This window comes from Pinus tabuliformis, chromosome 7, assembly GCF_031772625.1.
Source record: "Pinus tabuliformis cultivar Carrire ecotype Pingquan chromosome 7, CPIR1, whole genome shotgun sequence".
Classification (NCBI taxonomy): domain Eukaryota; kingdom Viridiplantae; phylum Streptophyta; class Pinopsida; order Pinales; family Pinaceae; genus Pinus; species Pinus tabuliformis.
The window spans coordinates 569,892,992-569,902,882 of record NC_142293.1 but is presented as its reverse complement, the minus strand read 5'-3'; positions in this window follow the sequence as shown (position 1 = coordinate 569,902,882).

The following is a 9,891-nucleotide window of genomic DNA, read 5'->3' as shown; positions in this document are numbered from 1 at the left end:
CGAAATTAATTTTTATTTATTTGTTTAAATTATTGCGATAAAAAAATATTTATCTTTTTTAGTAATAATGAGTAGTTATTTAGTATTTAGTAAACAACAAGAAAAAGGGAAAAAATAAAAATTGTGGCATTAAAACAATTATAAATTACAAGTGTGTAATGCTTATTTCCTTGTTTTATTGTGTGATATTAGGTTGTTGATTTACTTATTGTGAGATTTCTTAATGTGATAGACCTTATTAGTATTATTTGTAAACATGTGAGGTATGTGTATGCTAGCTACATACCCACACCTTACACAAATATGCTAGCATTCTAAAGCTTAGTATGTTAGATGATTAATTAATGGTTAAGCTTGATTAATAAATAAGCTATGACTAACCTTAAGCTCGATTAATGATCAAGTTTATGATTGGCCTTAAGCTTGATTAATGGCTCAACTTGATTAGTGATTAATTAACCCTTAATCTTGATTTATAATTAATGGATTATATTTTAAATATGGTTTATTTAATATTTAAATTAATAGGATTCTTATGAATCCATAGGTTTGACTAGCATTTGAAGGAAAATATTGTTTTATTACATTAATGATGGGTGGTTGGGGAATCAACCATCAAAAGTGTTAATTAAGGGACAAAGGGGTAGGTGGAGTGATAAGGTGTGCATGGCTCGAAGAGGGTGTGAGGGGGAAGCTTTGAATGGCGGGAAGGGGACAAGGGGGCTTGACATGGAGAAGAGATAGGGGATTTTTGTTTTGGCCTTCGAGGAAGAAGCGAGAGAGGGAGAGCCAAGAGATAGGGAAAAAAAAATAAACGGTGAGGACTTGGACCTAGACAGTGGAGTTTGAGGGTGTCAGATTGAGGACTTGAACACGCTAGAATTGTGGTCTAGACTTAGGCTCAAAGTGTTGAAGGTTCCCTAGGCTAGGAAGCTGAATAAGGTGTTCCTAGTTGGAGGGGTGGCATATTTAGTCGGGTGGTCCCGTGAGGAGCACCGAAATCGAGGCACTGTGAACATGCATTTTCTTGTTAAGTGTTATTGTCAAAATTCTTGTTTTTTTTTTGACAGAAACGAGTAGATTGTTGTATTAATTCTTGGCTGGAAAGCCGTAATTTGGTTTACATAGAGATGCACAATGATCAGGTTTCTCTTCTATCCGAATCCATTTGATTTCCCCTCCACTGAGCTTGCATTTTTTGCTAGCTGCAGTTCTTACAACTTTGTCTATCTTTCCTAGACTGCTAATACAGACAAACTGCTTCATTAAAAGACAGTAAAACATTTTAAACAAGCTGATTTAAGGTATGAGATCCCAGCTTTCCTCGCCATCTCTTAGGAGCGTTCCAGGAGGGAGAAACACCGCTTTGTTGGCTTCTGCATCGGCTTCTTTATTGTTTTCTCGCTTAACATGCAAGAACTCCAGATTCTGGAAAGTGTTAATCAGAACTCTAATTTTGCTGAGGAGTCTTGCTAGTCTTACATCTGAAGGAGTGGTTTTATCCACCATGAGCTTAATTATGGACTGAGAGTCTCCAAAGATGATTGCATCTTTGATGCCTAGATAGGTGAGAATCTTGAGTCCCTGAAGGAGAGCCAAGGCTTCAACTTGAATGTTGGAGTTGAAGCCCACTCCCCAGGCATATCTAGATTCGATTCTGCCATCTGCATTTTTAATGACCCCACCAGCTCCAGAATTGCCTGGATTGCCCTTTGCGGCTCTGTCAACGAACAGCTTTTTTCTTGCCTTTATTTTGCATAATTCATCTAGATCTTCAGTATTGAGGCAAATTTGCCATTGGTTTAGGGGAGAGGGGGACCTGATTTTTTCAATGAATTGAAGGCCCAACGAATTTCCCCAGGCTGCGTCTTGATCACTGAGGCCTTCTCTGTCTAACTGATCTCCCATACAGTCCTTCAGATGACTTTTGATTTTGATCCAGATCATTGCAGGATCACTCTTTTTGTCATTAAATATCCTGTTGTTTCGTTCCAACCAGATGTGCCAACAGATTTTTTTTGGCAGCGCGATCCAGGCTCTTTTAATCTGCTGGTTTTGAGTGCCACCAGGATACCTGTATGCCCAGTTAGCAAACAGATCTGAGCAGTGGTTGGGCGTGATGACTTCGGCGTTCAGAGGACTTAGCACTTCTTTCCAAAGAATCATAGCGAAATTGCATGACAGCATCAGATGGGCGGCTGTTTCCTCAGTGTTTCCACATAGAGAGCAGCGCGAGGGGCCATTGAATCCTCTTTTCCGTAATCTGTCTTCCGTCAGAATCCGGTGGTGACCAAGAAGCCAACAGAACACATCGATCTTGGGGATCGTAGGGTGAGACCAAATCCCCTGCCAGGGTCTCGGGTTAGGCGGCGCGTATGTTTTCTGAATGAGCTGCTTATAACCTTGAGAGATAGTATACTTGCCTGGGATCGATCCCCAACCTCGTTTATCTGCCTTGTTGATATTTAGAGGAGCTTTGCCATTAAGATGATTTAGAAGATTGGAGTAGTCTTTGGTCAGATGCGGAGGCACCTCAATGTTTCTCCAGCGCTGCCAATTATTATTTTCCCACAGTGATAAATCCCACAGTGTTTTGACTCCAGCGCTGTCCATCCAGTCTTTTAGTAGGGACAGAGAGCAGTCATCCACAATGGGGTCGCTTCCCATAATGCTGTCTTCCCATATTTTGATACGTTTCTCGTTCCCCGGGATCCAATGCAAGTGCTGTTTGTTAAAGCAGAGGCTCTGTCACACAGTTTTTGGATCATAGTTCCAGAGGTGGTTGTAGGATTATCAAGACAGCGAGTTCTCTGTCCACGGAAGTACTTCTTCCATAATACAAGTTGAGCCCAACCTAGCTTTGACGCGATTATCCTCCATATCATCTTTGCACCCAAGGCAATGTTTTGATTGTTAATGTTCTTGAATTGCAGACCCCCTTCCATTCTGGGCAGGGAGATTGTATCCCAGTTTATTAAGGGTATTCTCTTCTCATTGGCTTTCCCTCCTTTCCAGAAAAAATTCCTGATATACTCCTCAATTTTCCTTGTGATGCCAAGAGGAGCCATCATCACTGCAGCTTGATAGATAGGAAGACTATTTAGAACAGATTTTATTAGCACTGTTTTACCTGCTAGGTTGAGCTAGTTGTATCCCCAGGAACAGATTTTTGACTTGATTTTATCCAGCAAAGGAAACTAGTCTTTACTGAGGGCTCTTTTTTGGAAGATAGGGAGCCCCAGGTACTTGAAGGATGACCAGGCAGAGGAGGCTGCAAAACCAAAACAGTTAGAAATAGCTTGAATCATTCTGGCCTTTATATTCCAACAGTAGATGTGACATTTGCCTTTGTTGAGATTACTTCCTGAGTCCTCACAAAAGTCATCCAACACTTCCTTGAAATTTTTTGCTGAGGGAAGGGATGCAGCGCCCAGGAGTAGAGTATCATCTGCGAACAGGGCATGATTTATACTTTTGACACCTCTTGCAATGTTTATTCCCATTATTTCTTGATCCTCCTGCTTTTTGTTCAAGAGGAAGCTAAGGACGGAGGCTTGGATCACGAAGAGCAAGGGTGATAAAGGGCACCCTTGCCTCAGCCCTCTGGAGGCCTTGAAAAAGTCTGTGGCCCTTCCATTCACCAAAGGGGCGATCCAAGGTTCCCTGATGCAAGCCTTAATCCAATTGATGAACCTGGGACTAAACCCAAATTTGTGCATGACATCCAACAGAAACCTGTGCCTTACTCTATCAAATGCACTTTCAAGGTCTAATTTGACCACCATGCCTTTCTCTTTTCGGGTCAAGCTTGAGTGTATCGCCTCCTAGACCAGGATAAAGTTGTCCACAATCTGTCTGCCCTGGATGAAGCCTCCCTGGTTCTCTGGAATGATGGACGGAAGGATAGGTTTCAACCTCTTGGCGATCACTTTTGTTATCAGCTTGTAACCTATGTTGCAGAGGGAGATAGGGCGAAATCTGGAGAAAGTGTTGGCTCCTTTTTCCTTAGGTATAAGGGCTAAGAAAGCCGAGTTGGTACCTCCTCCTATTTTCTGGCAAGCTTGAGATTTTCGAACCATTCTGCCTAAATCTTTTTCCACTATCTGCCAGCAAGTTTGCAAGAATCTGGCAGTGAAACCATCTGGGCCCGGAGCCTTGTCGGGCTCCATGGCGAAGAGGGCGGCTTTAATTTCCTCATTAGTGACTTCTGCTTCCAATAATTGATTTTTTTCTGGCCGAAATCAGATTTGGAACCTCATCCATTAAGGATGACACCTGTCCCTGGTCCTCTTTTTCACTATACAGGCTTTTGAAATGACAGAAGGCGACATTTTTTATGCTTTGGATATCTCTATGGGTGTTATCCCCTTCCTTAATTTTAGAGATTGAGTTAAGGTTTTTCCGAGCCTGTGATTGCTTATGAAAGAAAGCAGAATTCCTATCTCCTGCCTTGAGCCAGAGTCTACGAGATTTGACCCTCCAATACTCTTCCTCGACAAAGCTTGCTTTTAGAAGCTTTTGCTGAAGCTCAGCTTCCTTATCCAAGACTTCCTTTGTGATCACTTCATTTTCCGCCTTCATCTGATGGATCTCTAGGCATTTTTGAATCTTTTTCCTTTCTATTGCTGGATTAGGTAGGAGTTTAGCCCATGTTTTCAGAGCAGCCTTCACTCTCCTGAGCTTTTCTTCCCAAACATAGAAGGCTGAGCCATTGACAGGCTGCTTCCATGTATTTTTTACTAACTGCATGAAGGTCTGTTCCTTGACCCACAGGGGGCTGAATTTAAAAGGAATGGGGCCTTGATCCATATGGGCCACGAGATCTAGCTTGATGGGTCTGTGATCAGACACACTGCATGGAAGAATGTGCATTCTAGTTTCTAAACCAAGAAGAAGAAAAGAACTTTGAACAAAAAATCTGTCTAACCTTGCAGCAATGTGACCCGGGCCGAGTCTTCTGTTGGACCAGGTATATTTTCCTGATGAGGGTTTGATGTCGATCATGTCCCAATCCTAAAGCAAGTCCTCCACCCATTCGCGCGCTGGATCCCTTACTATGCTTCCTCCGTGTTTTTCGGCCAAGGATAAGGTAAGGTTTAGATCTCCGGCAATGATGATGTTTTCCAGAATTTCAGAATCTGCCAGTCCTCTAATGGATTCCCAGCAGACCTTTTTCTCTCCAGTGTTGACTGGAGCATACACGTTAATAAGGCAAAGGATCTCATCTGATCCCACATGCTTCAGCTTTGTGAATAGCCAGTGAGAGGTGGCGATTTCATGAACCTTCATGAATTTGTTTGTGTTCCATAGAGTTCCCAGGCCTCCTGAGGCACCCCGGGCTGAGACTGCCTGCCCTTCACTTCTTTTCCATAGATTTTTGCCTATGTGGAGGAAGGCCTTATCCTCCATTTTAGTCTCCTGGATGAGGAGTATGTCAGGAGAATCAGATCTTATCAGACTTTTAATGGCTTCTTCTTTTATTTTTCTCCCCATACCCCTGCAGTTCCAGGAGACGATCTTCATTATTTGCTTTTGGAATGGGGAGCTCCTTTGGAGCTCTGGATCTAGTTTCTAGTCATCTTCAGACTCTTAGCCAGGAGTTTCTCAAGGGTGGGCTGACTTCCTTGCACTTTGTCTTTGTATGTTTCCTGCTCTCTCTTTTCTCGGGCGGATTTTCGACCTCTCATTGACCGTCTGGGCGAAGCTTGTGTACTTGCTATTTCTCCTTCCTCTTCTTAATCCTCCGAGCTTTGCCCATCCTCAGTCTCTTCTGAGGGTATCTCTTCCGTTATGACTGTATTTTTATCGGCTTGCTTTGACTCCGGTTGGGGCTCATTGTGCGATGGTCCTTCATTTTGTGTCTCTGTTCCCTGGGAGTTTTCTGTTGCTGAACTTAACTGATTAAATTTGTTCCCTTGATCCTCCATGTGAGGGGTTTGAAGCCCTGAGCCGGCCTGAGGGGCTTTGGTATTGTTATTGCCGGATCTTGGAGGTTTGTTTTTGGCTCTTTTAACCTGAGTCCATCCTTCCTCCTTACCCTTCTCTGCATCACTGTTCTTCGGACAGTCTCTAGCAAAATGGCTGTAGACGTGGCATTTCCTGCACTTAAACGAGAGCTTCTCATAGTCTAGTTTTTGGATATGCGACCAGCTGCCCACTTTAATCTTTATCGCCTCCGGCAGACCGATTTCCAGATCAACTTCAACACAAATTCTGGCGCAGTCAAATTGATCTTTGCTGTTGGCATGGTCAATGAATTTACCTAGAATATTTCCGATGTGCATGAGGGATTCCCAGTTCCAGCAATGCATTGGCAGATTAGGCAAACGAACCCGCACGGGGATGGCTGAGGGAACGTCTACAGTTGGGTCAAAATCAGGTGTCCATTTGTTCAGATACAGCCCTTGAGGGCCCATGAAGTAAGGGCCATTGCGGAATATCAGCTCCTTGTCTTCTTTTTCAGCGAATTCAAATAGGAAGAAACCCTTCCCCAGGAAATACGAGGTAACTCTGCTCTTGATGAGTGGCGCCCAGTTCCTTGCGACCCAACTCTCTGTGGATTTGGGGGAGGGCCAGAGCCCAGTGAACTGTCCAACTAATGCATGCTCAGCAAGAGAGAAGGCAACCTGGATCGACTTCTCGGGAGGAAGCGAGATCTCAGGGATGTCCTCCAAGCGTTTGACAAATTTCGCTGCCTCAGTCGTTTTCTTTTTGGGAAGAGATCTCAGCAGGCTGATGAAAGCCTCGGCTTCAGAGGGGGCCGCAGGAGGAGGCTCCATTGGATCAATATTTTGCTCGAACTAGCCGAGCTCAACCTTGAGCAGCGGGCATAGCCAACGCAGCTCAGATCGGACAAGGGTGGATCCAGATCACCAAAGGAGACTGCGTGCAGAGGGCCGAGGCGGCGGATCAACAGTCAGTCTTGTCAAAATTCTTGTTACTTGTCATCGTTAAATTATTTGAATTGCATTGTTATTAACAATGAAAATGAAAATGTCCATGGGATCTTAGATAGACATTGATCAAGTGCTATGTTAAGGCACTCCTTGATGTGAAGTCATTGGTTCAATTCCCCGCCCCAATCGGGGTGATATATTGGACATGATGAAGATGTAGTCCTACCAAGCTTACAAAAAAAAACTGTGAAAATGAAAATAAATTCACTGTGAAATGAATAGAATCAATAGTCGTCAAAATAAAAACATGTGTTTGCGTGTGTGTGTGAGCGCCTGTTGAGTAGTTTTTATACAAACTTGAGACCCTGAAGAAGGGGTTCTTATAAAGTGTGTAAAATCACAATGGAAAAAAAATAAAATGGTTGTGTACAAAAAAATATAGGGTATAAATATGTAAAAGTTAGTGACAAATTAATTGGTGAAGAAAATATTAAAAAAAGAAGAAAGTGTGTGTTTTGGACCATTTCATTTTATATTGCATGTTGTTATTAAAATTTAGACACAAGGAAAGGGTTCCAAATTTATAAAATTTAATTTAAAAATAAATACATAAAATTAAATTTTTAAATAATTTTTTTAGCATAAGCCATGATTTTCATTTAAGAATACAAATTTCACAAATTCCCCAAAGCTTATGTGACATTACAAACAACATTATAATTAGGACATGAAGCATTGCGACCATAATAAGGAGGCATATTATAATCACACCAAGAATGATGCCATGCAAAGTTGTTTCAACATAGACTTCACTTAAACAAATGCAAGTGCAACATACATTAGGCATATAAAACTCATCACCACCTAATGCAACTATGTGTCAAACGAAGGCACAAGAAGAAACATGCATGTAGTGCCTAGGCCATGTGCTCTTCCTTCAAGTAATAATAACTAAACTATACAAGGAAGCATCATTGATTTCCCTATCCTTTCTTGATTCATAATAATAATTATCTTGACATGAGCCTTGATGCCTCAAAATCTAGTAGGTCTTGTAAGAGGGCACACAAGACAAGAACTAGATTAAGTGACAACAATGATGTGGAGGCCCATTATCACTACAACACCACATATCCTTCTCTTTAGTGGAGTTTCACCACAAGGGAGACTTCCAAGTATTAGTCACCTAATAGGTACTCTAAGTATATGGCTTAGAGATGACAAATGGATAAGCTCAAGAAAGGCACTCAACTTAAGGACAAGGCCTAATCCAACAAAGATAAGGGAAAGTATGCACTTCAAGAGCACTATAAAGGGCACTTATGACCTAGGGTTTAATGAATAAGCAAGGATAAAGGCTTACCAAGGTACATAAGACCAAGGAAAGGCTTGTTAAAGATTGGTTTGATCAACAATTGGAGCAACAAGCCTTCAAAAAGCCCTAAGTTGAAGCCTAGGGTTAGGTTAGGGTTTCCCTAGGGCAAAATTGCCTAGGGCTTGTGACGTTAGCCCTAAAATGGAAAAATAAATCGTGGAAAAGGGTGGCTTTTGATGCAATGAGACTCAATCCATGTGTATAACCTCACCATAGGTCAACAAACTCCTCTTAGTTGAATTTGACCCTATGCCCTAGCCTAATAATTTCCCTTGAAGGGTTGAAATTGTAAGAGAAAGAGAGAAATAAGTTTTGAAAAGTTTTTATATGATGTTTGATCACCTATGTGGATGTCATTGCTTGATCCTTATGTGATGTAATCTAAGGGAAACCTATTGATTGAAATATAAAACCCTAGGATGGAGTAAGGGCAAGAAAAACGCTAGTTTTGAAAACCCTAGCTACCACTTTATGAGGGGATAAAGTCATGAGGAGAGCTTACATGAAGATTATTCAAGGTATGTCACATATTCTTTAGTTAAAACATGCAATAATTTGCTAAGATTTCATAGAAAACTATTCATATTAGTAAGAGCATAGAAACCCTAACGACAATTATTCCATGCAATAATCATTCAAAAATATGACCAACAATGAAAATACTTACAAGATATGCATGAACAAGTCCTTTATTATCCCAAAGTGATGTCTCCACAACAAGAGCTAGTATCGAAAAGCAAATTTATCCACAATAGATCACATCTCCACAAAAATACAACTTACTATAGTTAGGCTTAAATTTTCTAGGGAGATCAAAATACTCCGTAAGTAATGATGAGATACAACAATGAGGTGACCTATATTTATACGAGGTCTACCTACTTTGATTTTAGATAATGAAGCCCCCCTAAAAAAAGTCCGACAACAAATAATCTTTGGGTTACAAGCCAACCCAATAGCTCAATGTTAAAACATGCCATTAATACCCACACGTGTGAGCGGTAAGCCACATTAGTGTTGAAGTCATGCCCTTTTTGGGCTCCAAATTCCATGTCATGGTGTGATGGAGGCCAAAAAAATGTGTCTATGTGCCAAGATCATCCCACATTTGAGGAATGTTCCTCAAATCCACCTTGAATCATCCTCTGGGGTCCCAAATCCAGCTAGGGAGTCACCATGTCATCTCCATAGGTCTCCAATTTCTACAACAGTGCATCATCTCTCTAGTGTTAGGGCTCCATCAGGAGCAACACGTCATCTTAGATATCCCATGGAATACTATCCTCATCTGGGCTTTGAATCACGACTTTCCCATCAGATATTGTCAAGGCGAGCCTGGGAGCATGTTGTGTCCAGTAGTGTAATAATCAAGAATCCTATGTGCTATATTAAAGAAGATCAATTTCCTAGGTCCTAAGGGTGCTTTGGGATATGTATCATCTGCTCAAGTCATCATAAGGCCCAACACTCTCAACATTGCATCTGCTAAGTCATCTATCTCTCTAGATGGAATGGGTACCTATGGAGTGGGTGCCCTCAAGGCCTGGCTATGGTGGATAACTTGACAAGACCAACATGGACTCAAGTGAAAGTAACCATCCATCAAAGACTAAGATCATA